Raw genomic sequence first — 14,195 nt, 5'->3', positions numbered from 1 at the left:
GTGGTGTGTTGTGTTGTAGGTTGGTATGTCACATACTCACTATGCAATTCCTTTCATCAGCTATACAGCAAATGCTTTCGTGGGGGCATGTGTGAGGGAACCGCCAACCATCTAAGCACCCCTTTAACTACTGTGGTAAAAAGAAGGAATGATCGTCCTTCCTCCACGTTAAGAGCGGAGTGTCTCGCCCAAGGTTTCTCTTCCTCCTCTCGAATCCTCAAGCAGAAGGGACTCGGGCTGCTGACTCCTCATGATTCACCAATTCGGAGCAACGACTCTAGTTCCCTCATCACCACCCCATCCCTTCTTGGTAGGGGGAACTTTGCAGGAGCTGACATCGTGATGCCAGCAGACACCATGCAGCAGACAACTCTCAACACCTGCCACGACTACACCTCCGTTCAGCTGTTCTCCTCTACCATTCCGGAAGGCTTTGGTGAAGATTGTTGGCTGATCTCACCTGCCTTCAGTACCTGGCACTCATCTGCTGTTTTTACGATCCAATCTTAGGAGTGTTGACGGGAAGAGTAGCCATCCCGGCCCTGACACCCTCGCTGGCCTAAACCCTCGGAAGGCTTATGAACCTGATAGGGTCCCTCCTATTGTTCTCCAAAACTGTGCCTCCGTGCTTGAACCTTGCCTAGTCAAACTCTTTCAACTCTGTCTGTCAACTTCTACCTTTCCTTATTGCTGGAATTTTGCTTATTCAGCATGTTCCTAAAAACAGTGACTGTTCTAATCCCTCAAACTGCAGTCCAATTGCTTTAATTTCCTGCGCTATTCTCAACAGGAAGATTCTTAAACATCTATCACTTCACAACCTATCTGATCGCCGGTATGGGTTCCGTCAAGGACGCTCTACTGATGATCTTCTGGCTTTCCTTACTGAGTCTCACTGAGTTTCACCAAAATCTCTTCTAGAGATTTTGATGAAACTTTTCCTGTTGCCTTGGATATATCAAAAGCTTTTGATAGAGTCTGGCACAAAGCTTTGATTGCCAAACTACCCTCCTACGGCTTCTATCTTTCTCTCTGTAACTTCATCTGAAGTTTCCTTTCTGACCGTTCTATTGCTGTTCTCCTAAATCTTTTAAGAGGTGTTCCTCAGGGTTCTGTCCTATCACCTACTCTCTTCTTATTATTCGTCAATGACCTTCTAAACCAGACTTCTTGTCCTATTCACTCCTACGCTGATGATACCATCCTGCACTTTTTCACGTCTTTTCATAGATGTCCAACACTTCAAGAAGTAAACATTTCATGCAGGGAAGCTACAGAATGCCTGAATTCTACTGATCTTTCTAAAATTTCAGATTGGGGTAGAGCAAACGTGGTATTGTTCAATGCCGCAAAAAACTAAATTCCTCCATTTATCATCTCGAAACAACCTTCTAGACAACTATCCCTTCTTCAGTGACACTCAACTGTCCCCCCCTTATACTCGTACACTGAACATCCTTTTGTCTGTCCTTTACTTATAATCTGAACTGGAAACTTCACATCCTATCTCTAGCTAAAACAGCTTCTATGAAGTTAGGTGTTCTGAGATGTCTCCGCCAATTTTTCTCATCCACCCAGCTGCTAACTCTGTACAAGGGCCTTATCTGTCCATGTATGGAGTATGTTCCACATGTCTGGGAGGGGTGTTCCACTCAAACTGGCATCTCAGTGGTTTTTTTTTTATTTCTTTATTTGTTACCCTTGGCCAGCGTCCCTCCTACATAACAAATAAATAAATAAATAAATAAATAAAAATACTTACATGGATAATGCCTATCTACAGAGTTAGCAGTTTTTGGGGGTTGAGAAAATTTGGCGGAGATGACTCAGAATGCTTACCTTCATAGAGGCTGTTTTACCTAGAGATGGAATGTGAAGCTTTAAGTTTAGATTGTAAGTAAAGGACAGAGCAAGGATTTTCAGTGTAGAAGAGGAGGTGGAGGCAGTTCAGTGTCAAATAGATAGATTACAACATTACAAATTCCTTGCGTGACCTGTTTACTTATTGAAGAGTTGGATGTCTACGAAAAGATATGGAAAAGTGCAGGATGGTATCATCAGCGTAGGAGTGGATAGGACAAGAAATTTGGTTTAGAAGATCATTAATGAATAGTAGGAAGAGAATCGGTGACAGGACAAAAGTCTGAGGAACACCTCTGTTAATATTAGAAGTGACTGTCTAACATAGTAGCAATAGAACGGTCATGTAGGAAACTTGAGATAAAAATTACAGAGAAGAAGCAGAAGGCGAGTAGTGTGGAAATCAAAGCTTAGGGGTTGTACACAGTTTCATATTTTATGTGGATGATTCCAATACGACATCGGATCATAACTAGCTTATGTGTTGTTTAGCAGATCTGAATTTAGTGATAATAAGTAATCCATTAGAAAATTAATGTGAGAATACGCAATCCATCACAAGGTATTGTTAATGGTGGCACTGCTGGTGGCAGTGCGTGCCGGTGTAGTAAGTTCAAGCGAACAGCTAATTTTAAATGACTATATTTACTGCCAGACGTACGATACATTCACTCCCAGCCACGGCAACGCAGACGTCTTCAGCCGCCACTATTCAACAGCAGCAGGAGTAGGCATGCCGTGTAGGTTAGGCTAGGTTAAGATATGTTAGGTTAGGTTATGTTAGATATTGCTACAGATCATTTAGGTTAAGTTAAGTACTGCTAACTTAGATTAGTGTTCTATTATTTTAAAACCCGAACCATTCGTAGTACTAAATGCTTTGATAAGCTAAATAATCCATATTTAATACTTGAATTCCAATAAGAAGTAAAAAGAACTAATGTATTAGAGATAGCGTGATGTAGCATAGCAGCTAACGGATCTTGGCCAACGCCTAAACATTCTTCCGAAAAAAAAGAAAAAAAAAAAGAAGAGTTTAAGAGGGAGTCCAGGGAGGTCTGTGCGTTGCCGTGGCTGGGAGTAAATGAGCCATACGTCTGGCAGTGAAAACAAAATTGCGCGCGCACTTGGTCACTTGAAACTAAAGTCGTTTTCAGTAGCACTCCGCAACCTCTAACAATGTTAGGGGTTGAAGGATGGGGGCGTACTGAACACAATTACTCCGCTGCCAGACAACCCTCGCTTGTCCCTGCCGGAAAAAAACTGTCATACGCCTTAGTTGAGAGATCACAGAGTGGAAGCATCGTCATATAATACTACCGAGAATACGAAAAATAAGCATGGAGAAGGACAGCACCATTGACTCTGATACATACATGGAAGACGATGACTACCAGCCTTTTACGTCAAGTCCTTGTTTGAAACCTCTTCTAACCATTGCAAGCATTGCTGAGATACAGCCTGAGGCAGATATGGGTGTAGAGATGGGAGTCCAGCAGTAGCTACTTCTTACTTCATGGAAAGGTAATTATGTCCGCCACTTCTTACCAATGTATTATGTGTAAACAAAGGGTTTCGTGAAGGCTTGGAAGAAAATAGGATATATTTGTGTTTCTTTGGCAAATGATTTTTTCTATTTATTTTTAAATTTATTAAGTTTCTTCCTCTTACCTTCCTCTCCTCATACAGTGTTCACATGTCCACGGTAGTGGCCATGGCTATGAAGCAGAGTGAAATTGTGGGATTAAAAGTGTGTTTAATAATAGACTACAATCTTAATTAGGGAAAGGTCAGGTTAGGTTAGAATGGGTTATGTTAGGTGGGTTTGGCCCTTCCAATTTAGTTTAGGTTAGGTTTTATTAAGGTCTTGTAATGGCCATATACTCATTTCTTATATATAGGTTAGGCTGGATCAGGATATATAGCTAGGTTTGGCCCTTCCAATTTAGGTTAGGTCAGGTTTTATTAGGATCTTCTAATGCCCAAATACTCATTGTTCATATATAGGTTATGTTAGGCTATGTTAGGTTATGTTAGGTCAGGTGGGGTTAGGTTAGGTAGGTTTGGCACTTCCAATTTAGGTTAGGTTATGTTTTATTAAGGTCTTCTAATGTCCAAATACTCATTTCTAATATATAGTTTATGTCAGGTTAGGTGTGGTTATGTTGGGTTGTTGTGTTGGGTACCCATTTCTCGAAAAAACACTATGGCCTCCAACCACATGCTAGAGTTGGGAAAGATTTTCCCACAGGCAGAGACTTTGTTCAAATCCCAAACAACCAGTATGTTAATATTTTCAACTGTATACTAATTTTGTATTTCTTTTGTAGGGAACACCATCCAAAGCAGGAGGGCCAGGCAGATGTTCTGAACATGAGTGAGATGGAATTCTTCAGGCACCTTCGCCTCACAAGGAAATCTTTTGACGATACCTTGGACTTGATACACAAGGCTTATGGTGAGGAGCCTTTAGGTACCAGCCTTTATTTGGGTCCAAGAAAATCTTTGTACCTCACTCTGTGGTATTTAGGCACACAGAGTACCTATCGTGAAATCTTGGAGATATTCGGTGTGTCACAGACCAGTGTTTGTGTGTTTTTTTTTTTTTTATGTAGGAAGGATACTGGCCAAGGGCAACAAAAATCTAATAAAAAAAATGCCCACTGAAATGCCAGTCCCATAAAAGGGTCAAAGCAGTGGTCAAAAATTGGTGGATAAGTGTCTTGAAACCTCCCTCTTGAAGGAATCCAAGTCATAGGAAGGTGGAAATACAGAAGCAGGCAGGGAGTTCCAGAGTGTCCAGAGATTGATTGATGTCCTGTGTGAGGCAGGAGAGGATGTCTTTTTGTGGCCAACTCCTTCTCAAATTCCTGAAACTGAGCTGGAATTTCAACAAATGGGAGGAATTCCTGGTGTGGGGGCCGTCCTTGGTACGAGAGCCACGCTATGATCTAGGCGGTGTTCATCTTATAGCCGCAGCATTTAAAAATAAACTTCATATCTCGACAGTTCTGTTACTATACATATGTCAATAGCAAAGGACGGTAAAGATATCTAGTCATCCTTATATTTCATTTAGTATCCTACGAAAATAATGCGTAAACTACAACAATTTCCCATAACTAGAAATTCGAAGTCACAGTCACATGAACCGCCACAGACATCGCTCAGTAGACCATGGTCTGAACAGCCTCCAGATATCCCGAGACGATACAACTCTTAATTCAGGCCCTATAGACAGTTTTTTTTTTTCTGAATTCCAGTATCAGGAACAGGTTACTACTTTGACCTTTTTATATATAAAAATTATCATGTTCTTACGTGCCTCAGAATCGTCATTTTTAATAATAAAGGAGTGGCAACACCTTTCAGCCAATCAGAGCGAGTGTTTGGGTTTGTCCTCCCGGAAACCCTAACGACTCCCCGAGGCTTTAGGGTTTAGGGCAAAAAGCGTTAGGGGTTGCAGAGTGCTACTGGAAACGCCTTATCTGGTCATTTAAACGCTTGAGTGTGTTCAGTTGACAGTCTAGGCATTGAGCATGGGCGTGCATAAATCTTGTAACTACTCAGAAACTCTAGTGACTTGGTGTTTCCACACAGTTCTTACTGAACTAAATCTCATTAAACAGAACCAGAGAGAGAGATAAAACTACTCTATGAGGAGTACAGCGTTGACAACTTCGTTTGAGTCGCATTCACCATAACACCAGTGGCCGTTTACCATTGAATAACTCAATAACCAGAAAAAAAAAATATGTAGAGAAGTGAATAGAGACCGTATGAGAGAGAGAGAGAGAGAGAGAGAGAGAGAGAGAGAGAGAGAGAGAGAGAGAGAGAGAGAGAGAGAGAGAGAGAGAGAGAGAGAGAGAGAGAAACTTATAAATGAAAGATTTACACTATCAAAAGCTTCTAACTGAGATAACAAGATTTACCAGAAAATAAATCGTAAATAGATGACCAGGGGATCGTCTTTTACACATTCCATACTGACTATCAGATACAGTGTATGGGGAAAAAATAAAGACACGAAATCAAAACAATGTATCAAGAACTTAAAGGATTACAGCAGTCACCCGTCTTAGGGAACATATTCAGTATAGTCAAACGTCCTTCAAGAAGGCAAGCTAGATGCTAATAAAGTCGGAAACGTTCGACCAGGAAGTGCACGAGGCAGAAATATAGTTTAGGAGAACGACAGAGGAGACGCTCACTAAACAAAACGATAAGCCTTCCAGGAATCACGGCGGATCATAGAAGACACGTTTACAAAGAAACACGCAAATAATCACTGGGAATAAGGACAATGATAAAAAGGACAGTAGGAACATATCGAGAATCATTCAGTATTAGATATATTTTTTTGGGCTAAATGCAGAGTGATTTTGAGTGATTTTATTTTTATATAAATATTTGACAATTTTAATACAAAAATGTTATGATTCCAGATATAGATATAACGGAAACGATTTTTTTTTTTTTTGAGATGGAAGGCACATTCGAACTTATTTTCCTTCTCTGGGATTAATTTCCTAGCATACTTTTGTTTTTCTTTTTGTATATTTTTCTTTTCTTCATGCACATTATATGAGGATAAATAAAATAATCTTTGCATTGTAAAATAATCTTGTGCATTGTAACTTGTTACTTACATTGCATGATTTCAGCAGTTGTATTATATTTGTAAATTCTTGCTTGTGGTCACCAGACAAGTCATGATGTTGAGCATGCAAAACTGTTACTATTAATCTGGGAAAGCAAGGGCTTGATACATTGAAGCGATATGAATTTTGGTTAACAAATATGCCAATGTAAAATGAAAAGATGAATAAATATCGTTATACTTCAAGAGTCCTTTAATTAGCAGTGATGCAGCAGGTGCTCGGCAAGGAAGGCGAGGGATGCTACTGTCGAGCCCAGGGCGAGTATATAGAACGTGCCTTGCAAGTGTAGCAGTCCCAGCACTTCTTGTCCTTCCTTACTCTGCTGGCACCCAGAACATATCAGAAAGTGAAATGTAGATATATGCAGATATGTACAGACATGAGTAAAAGGCATGTTTACATAAATATAAATATATACATAATGCAGACACGAGTATAAGTGGATGTTTACATAAATACGACTATAAATATATCCATAATGCAATATACCGGAACTATGGCTAACGGCAACACGGCATTATTATTAGACGCCTTTCTCTCTTGTTGCTTCAGCCAAACATGTGTCTTGATGACATTGTCCATCCATTGCGTCACCAGCCCAGCATCCAGGAACCTCTGGATAGTCTTGGAGAAGCGGGACAGAAAGGGAGTGCCTTTTCTGCAGACAAGAATCACAAATCGTTTAGCATTACGGGAACCTGAGAAGCAACTGATCTGATTTTCCAAGGGATGACTACTGCTTTCCTGTTAGGGACATATCTTTCTGTGCTGAGTAGGCTACATACCAGACATGGCAAATGTAGAGCAATTTTTCGTTCTAAACCTTGGTTTAATTCGGCTTGTTCTCGTGCTATATATGATTGAAAGTGGCTCACAAATGCTATCTGAGCTTGTCATCTCCTGAGTCGAATGTGCTTTAAATTTCTGTCAAGAAGACAACCAGCTAAAAAAAAAAAAAAAAAAAAATGTCAAAATCTTTCTGTATCAAACTTCCCCCTTTGACTTCGGACACCTAGCCAAAAAAAAATTTCAGCAATTTTCAGCAACTTTCAGCATTTTTCTTCACTTTTCTCTCCTCACCTTCAACTTAATCATATCATTGCCATCTCTTTTACTTTAAAGTTGAACTTTTCGCTCAAAACTTTGGTAAAAATTCAACACTGTATGATGTAATTCAAGGCTCGTTCCTCCCTCTGCTCTTCCATCCGACTATTAAGAGAGTTCATCATGATGTTTTCCATGTCCCCCGTTCTTATAGCTTATGAACCTAATGTGGTCCCTTCTGTTGTTCTCTGTAACTGTGCTTCCAGCACCTTCCTTGCTTGGTCAAGCTCTTTCAGTTCTGTCAACATGGACCTTTCCTTCCTGCTCAAAGTTTGCCTATATTTAGATTGTTCTTAAAGAACTGACAATTATTATTATTTTTTTTATCTTTAATTATTTATTTATTTATTTATTACAATAGTAAAGAGAATCTCAGTTGTAGATTGGAGACAAAATTTGCCTTCGAAAGATATAATTTTTGCGCTATTGACATTGGAAGGTAGGGCGCTCCAATGTTATAAGTACAATTAAAGAAGTACTTCGTTTCATTTGGCGGGAATCCCTCACCTTATCTTGAGGCTGTTGTGTCTTTATATCTGGTCGATAAGCTGATGTAATTTTATAGAATTATTTCAGATAATAATAATAATGATAATAATAATAATAATAACTAATAATATATATATATATATATATATATATATATATATATATATATATATATATATATATATATATATATATATATATATATATATATATATATATATATATATATATATATATATATATATATATATATATATATATATATATATATATATATATATATATATATATATATATATATATATATATATATATATATATATATATATATATATATATATATATATATATATATATATATATATATATATATATATATATATATATATATATATATATATATATATATATATATATATATATATATATATATATATATATATATATATATATATATAATATCGGCTCGAATTCCTCGTTTTAAGAATTTTTTTTCTTTTATAAGGGAGTGGCACTGGCCAAGAGCAACACAACTGTAATAATAAAAAAAAAAAAAAAAAAAGTCCACTCTTGTGCCGGTCCTCGAACAGAAGCAAAAGCTGCAGTAAAAGATTACAGGATAAGTGTATTGAAACCTCCCTCTTGAAAGAGTTCAAGTCACAGGGAGAAGGAAATACGGAAACAGAAACGGAGTTCCAGAGTTTACCAGAGAAAGGGATGAATGATTGAGAATACTGGTTAAATCTTGTATTAGAGAGATGGACAGAAAATGGGTGAGAGAAAGAAGAAAGTCTTGTGCAGCGAGGGCGCGGGAGGAGGAGAGGCCTGCAGTTAGCAAGATTAGAAGAGCAGTTGGCATTAAATAGCGGTAGAAGATAGTAAGGCATGCAACATTGCGACGATGAGAAAGAGGCTGAAGACAGTCAGTTAGAAGAGAGAAATTTATAAAACGAAAAGGTTTTGATTCCTCCCTGTCTAAAAGAGCGGTATGAATGAACCCTCACCCTCTCCCCATACATGACAAGCATACTCCATACCTGGACGGATAAGGTCCCTGTGCAGAGTTAGTGGCTGGTGGATGAGAAAAACGGGCGGAGACGACTCAAAAACACTTAACTTTATGGAAGCCGTTTTAGCTAGAGATGAGATGTGAAGCTTCCAGTCTAGATTATAAGTAAAGGACACACCGAGGATGTTCAGTGTAGAAGAGGGGGACAGTTGAGTGTCAAGAAAGAGAGGGGATAGTTACCTGAAAGGTTGTGTCGAGTTCATAGATGGAGGAATTGAGTTTTTGAGGTATTGAACAATACTAAGTTTCCTCTGCCCCAATCAGAAATTTTAGAGAGATCAGAAATCATGGCGTTATGTGGCTTCCCTGCATGAACTGTTTACTTCCTGGAGGCTTGGACGTCAACGAAAAGACGTGGAAAATTGCAGAGTGGTATCATCAGTGTAGGAATAGATAGGACAAAACGTTTGGTTTAGAAGATCATTGATGAATAATAGGAAGAAAGTGGTTGACAAGACAGAACCCTGACGAACACTACTGTTAATAGATGTATGAGAAGAACAGTGACCGTTTATCACAGCAGCATTAGAACGGTCAGAATTGAAGCATGAGATGAAGTTACTGAGAGAAGGATAGAAGCCGTACGAGGGTAGTTTGAGATCAAAGCTTTGTTCTAGAATATTGAAAGCTTTTGATATGTCTAAGGGAACAACGAAAGTTTCACCAAAATCTCTAAAAGAAGATGACCAAGACTCAGTAAGGAAAGCCAGAAGATCACCACTAGAGCGGCCTTGGCGGAACCCATACTGGCTATCAAATAGAAGGTTGTGAAGTGATACATGTTTAATAATCTTCCTGTTGAGGATAGATTAAAAAAACTTTAGATAGACAGAAAATAAAAGCAATAAGATGGTTGTTTGAGGGATTAGAACGGTCACCCTTTTTAGGAACAAGCTGAATGTAGGCAAACTTCCAGCAAGAAGGAAAGGTAGATGTTGACAGACAGAGTTGAAAGTGTCTGAATAGGCAAGGTGCAAGCACGGAGGCGCCGGTTTGGAGAACAATAGGAAGGACCCCATCAGGTCCATATGCCTTCCAAGGGTGCAGACCAGCGAAGCCATGGAAAACATCATTGTGAAGAATTTTTAATAGGTAGCATGAAGTAGTCAGAGGGTGAAGAAAAGGAAGGAAGAAGCATTGAATCATCCAAGGTTGAGCTTTTAGCAAAGGTATGAGCGAAGCGTTCAACTTTAGAGATAGATGTGGTAGCAGTGGTGCCATCTGGTTGAAATCAAGGAGGGAAAGGAGAGGCAAATTTATTGGAGATGTTTTTGGCTAGGTGCCATAAGTCACGACGGGAGTTGGATCTTGAAAGACTTTGACACTCTAATAATGAAGGAGTTTTTCTCTAATTGGAGATCAGACTGGGCATGGTTTCGGGCAGAAATATAAAGCACATGAGATTCTGGTGATGGAAGGCTCAAGTATCTTTTGTTGGCTACCTCTATCATGTATAGCACGAGAACAGGCTGTTAAACCAAGGTTTGGAAGGTTTAGGTCAAGAAGAAGAGTGAGGAATGTACGCCTCCATGCCATACACTATGACCTCCATTATGCACTTAACACACAGAAACGGGCCTCTGACAGGGAAACAGTAATAATTCCAAGGAAAACTAGCTTAATACCTCCTCAGGTCCCCCCAATTAGAAGAGGCAAAATGCCAGAGGCACCTCCGCCTTGGGGATCCTGAGGAGGAATTGGAGAGATGGGACGAGATACAGATAATATAAGATTATGATCAGAGGAGCTCAGCAGAGAAGACAGGCTGACAGCAAAAGCAAAAGGATTAGAGGTTAGGAAAAAAGTCAAGAATTTTGGGTCAGGAATACGTGTAGGGTGTTGCACCAGTTGCTCTAGGTCGTGGAGGATAGCAAAATTAAGGGATAGTTCACCTGGATGGTCAGTGAAACGGAGAGGAAAGCCAAAACTGGTGGTGAACATTGAAGTCTCTAAGAATGGATATCTCCGAAAAAGGGGAGAGAATAAGTGTGGCGGCCTGATGGCCTCGCTCTGTGTAACAGGTGTAATGAATCCCAACGCTGTACACAGTACAGTTTGTTCTGAGTCTGATCAAGCCTGTAATCATATACGAGTAAAACACTTAAAACACACACTGAACAACATAAACATAATGTTTTGTTTTACCATCACGCCTGTATCATCAGTTTCATCTACTCATTACAAATGACATTACGCCCTATCTGCTGCACATTTTCTCTGTTGTACACTTACGTATTGTGTGCTGAGCGCATAACAGAGGTGATAGTGTCTGGCATGGAGGCATACATTCCTTACTCTTTTTCTCGTCCTAAACCTTCTAAACCTTGGTTTAACACAGCTTGTTCTCGTGCTATACATGATAGAGAGGTGGCCCACAAAAGGTACTGAAGCCTTCCATCACCAGAATCTCATGCACTTTATATTTCTGCCCGGAACCATGCCAAGTCTGTTCTCCAACTAGCCAAAAACTCCTTCATTAACAGAAAATGTCAAAACCTTTCAAGATCTATCTCCCCTCGTGATTTCTGGCATCTAGCCAAAAACATCTCCAATAACTTTGCTTCTTCTTCTTTCCCTCCTCTATTTCAACCAGATGGCACCACTGCTATCACATCTATTTCTAAAGCTGAACTCTTTGCTCAAACCTTTGCTAAAAACTCTACCTTGGACGATTCTGGGCTTGTTCCTCCCTCTCCTCCACCCTCTGACTACTTCATGCCACGTATTAAAATTCTTCGCAATGATGTTTTCCATGCCCTCGCTGGCCTAAACCCTCGGAAGGCTTATGGACCTGATGGGGTCCCTCCTATTGTTCTCCGAAACTGTGCCTCCGTGCTTGCACCTTGCCTAGTCAAACTCTTTCAGCTCTGTCTGTCAACATCTAACTTTCCTTCTTGCTGGAAGTTTGCCTACATTCAACCTGTTCCTAAAAAGGGTGACCGTTCTAATCCCCCAAACTACCATCCTATTGCTTTAATTTCCTGCCTATCTAAAGTTTTTTAATCTATCCTCAACAGGAAGATTCTTAAACATCTATCACTTCACAACCTTCTATCTGATCGTCAGTATGGGTTCCATCAAGGCCGCTCTACTGGTGATCTTCTGGCTTTCCTTACTGAGTCTTGGTCATCCTCTTTTAGAGATTTTGGTGAAACTTTTGCTGTTGCCTTGGACATATCAAAAGCTTTTGATAGAGTCTGGCACAAAACTTTGATTTCCAAACTACCCTCCTACGGTTTCTATCCTTCTCTCTCTGTAACTTCATCTCAAGTTTCCTTTCTGACCGTTCTATTGCTGCTGCGATAGACGGTCACTGTTCTTCTCCTAAATCTATTAACAGTGGTGTTCCTCAGGGTTCTGTCCTGTCACCCACTCTCTTCTTATTATTCATTAATGATCTTCTAAACCAAACTTCTTGTCCTATCCACTCCTACGCTGATGATACCACCCTGCACTTTTCCACGTCTTTTCATAGACGTCCAACCCTTCAGGAGGTAAACATATCACGCAGGGAAGCCACAGAACGCCTGACTTCTGATCTTTCTTTCTGGGGCAGAGCAAACTTGGTATTGTTCAATGTCTCAAAAACTCAATTCCTCCATCTATCAACTCGACACAACCTTCCAGACAACCATCCCCTCTTCTTCAATGACACTCAACTGTCCCCCTCTTCTACACTGAACATCCTCGGTCTGTCCTTTACTTATAATCTGAACTGGAAACTTCACATCTCATCTCTAGCTAAAACAGCTTCTATGAAGTTAGGTGTTCTGAGACGTCTCCGCCAGTTTTTCTCACCCCCCCAGCTGCTAACTCTGTACAAGGGCCTTATCCGTCCATGTATGGAGTATGCTTCACATGTCTGGGGGGGTTCCACTCATACTGCTCTTCTAGACAGGGTGGAATCAAAAGCTTTTCGTCTCATCAACTCCTTTCCTCTAACTGACTGTCTTCAGCCTCTCTCTCACTGCCGCAATGTTGCATATCTAGCTGTCTTCTACCGCTATTTTTCATGCTAACTTCTCTTTTGATCTTGCTAACTGCATGCCTCCCCTCCTTCCGCGCCCTCGCTGCACAAGACTTTCTTCTTTCTCTCACCCCTATTCTGTCCACCTCTCTAACGCAAGAGTTAACCAGTATTCTGAATTATTCATCCCTTTCTCTGGTAAACTCTGGAAGTCCCTGCCTGCTTCTGTATTTCTACCTTCCTATGACTTGAATTCCTTGAAGAGGGAGATTTCAAGACACTTATTCATCAATTTTTGACCACTGCTTTGACCCTTTTATGAGACTGGCATTTCAGTGGGCATTTTTTTATTAGATTTTTGTTGCCCTTGGCCAGTGCCCTTCCTACATAAAAAAAAAAAAAAATGTGCGTGGGCGACGGGCGTAGAACGCAGGTCTGTTTGTGGCGGTGGCGATCACCCTTCTGCCTTCAGGGAATGTTGCGAGCACCACAACCGCCCATCACAAGGGTTTCATTATGGCCCTATCCCATAGATCAGCATCTTTTAGTGTAAACATTGTCATCTCCACCCTAATGACTCACTCTCCCACCTTCTCTACCTTCTCATCTTTACTCCTTCACTTCCTCTCCCGCAAGCGGTAACACTCCCCCCTATGGGCAGTTTTGACCAACATTGCTGTGTTGGTGGCACGTGTGTCTGCCTTCACGTGCCTCCAAGGCAGGGGAAAATATCTCTGGTCACAACATGCAGGAAAGAATGGGCTTCCTTACTTGATGTTGTATCCATCTAGTCATATGAGAGCTCCAGGAAACAGAGTTTGTTAGAGGGGCGCTTGATCGGTTCCATATCAGTTTGAACTGTTGCCTGCTAAGCCGTCATCGCTAGCCTTTGTGTCTATGATCCCCGCTAACCTTCATAGTCTCCAAGGCAGAATTTCATCGGTAACAATAATGAGATCTCCTTATTTGAAGTTCCGACGCGGCATCAGATCTCGTTTTCATTGGCGAAGCAATGGTACGTATTCACGTAACCAGTGTTTCCAGA

At 40.3% G+C, this 14,195-nt stretch overlaps 1 long non-coding RNA gene across 1 annotated transcript in view; it reads right to left on the bottom strand.

Annotated features, from left to right (window-relative positions):
- Positions 1-5,771: 5,771 nt before the first annotated feature.
- Positions 5,772-14,195, bottom strand: part of LOC135093054 (uncharacterized) — a 36,987-nt gene continuing 28,563 nt past the window's right edge. Inside the window, exons 3-4 of the long non-coding RNA XR_010263178.1 lie at positions 7,011-7,179; positions 5,772-6,840 (exon numbers count right to left, since the gene is read on the bottom strand). This is a non-coding gene — a long non-coding RNA (uncharacterized LOC135093054). The remainder of the gene's footprint in view (positions 6,841-7,010; positions 7,180-14,195) is intronic.

Source organism: Scylla paramamosain, chromosome 41 (genome assembly GCF_035594125.1).
Source record: "Scylla paramamosain isolate STU-SP2022 chromosome 41, ASM3559412v1, whole genome shotgun sequence".
NCBI classification, from domain to species: Eukaryota; Metazoa; Arthropoda; class Malacostraca; order Decapoda; family Portunidae; genus Scylla; species Scylla paramamosain.
Note: the sequence above shows the minus strand (reverse complement) of the source record. Positions and strands in the feature narration are given on the sequence as shown.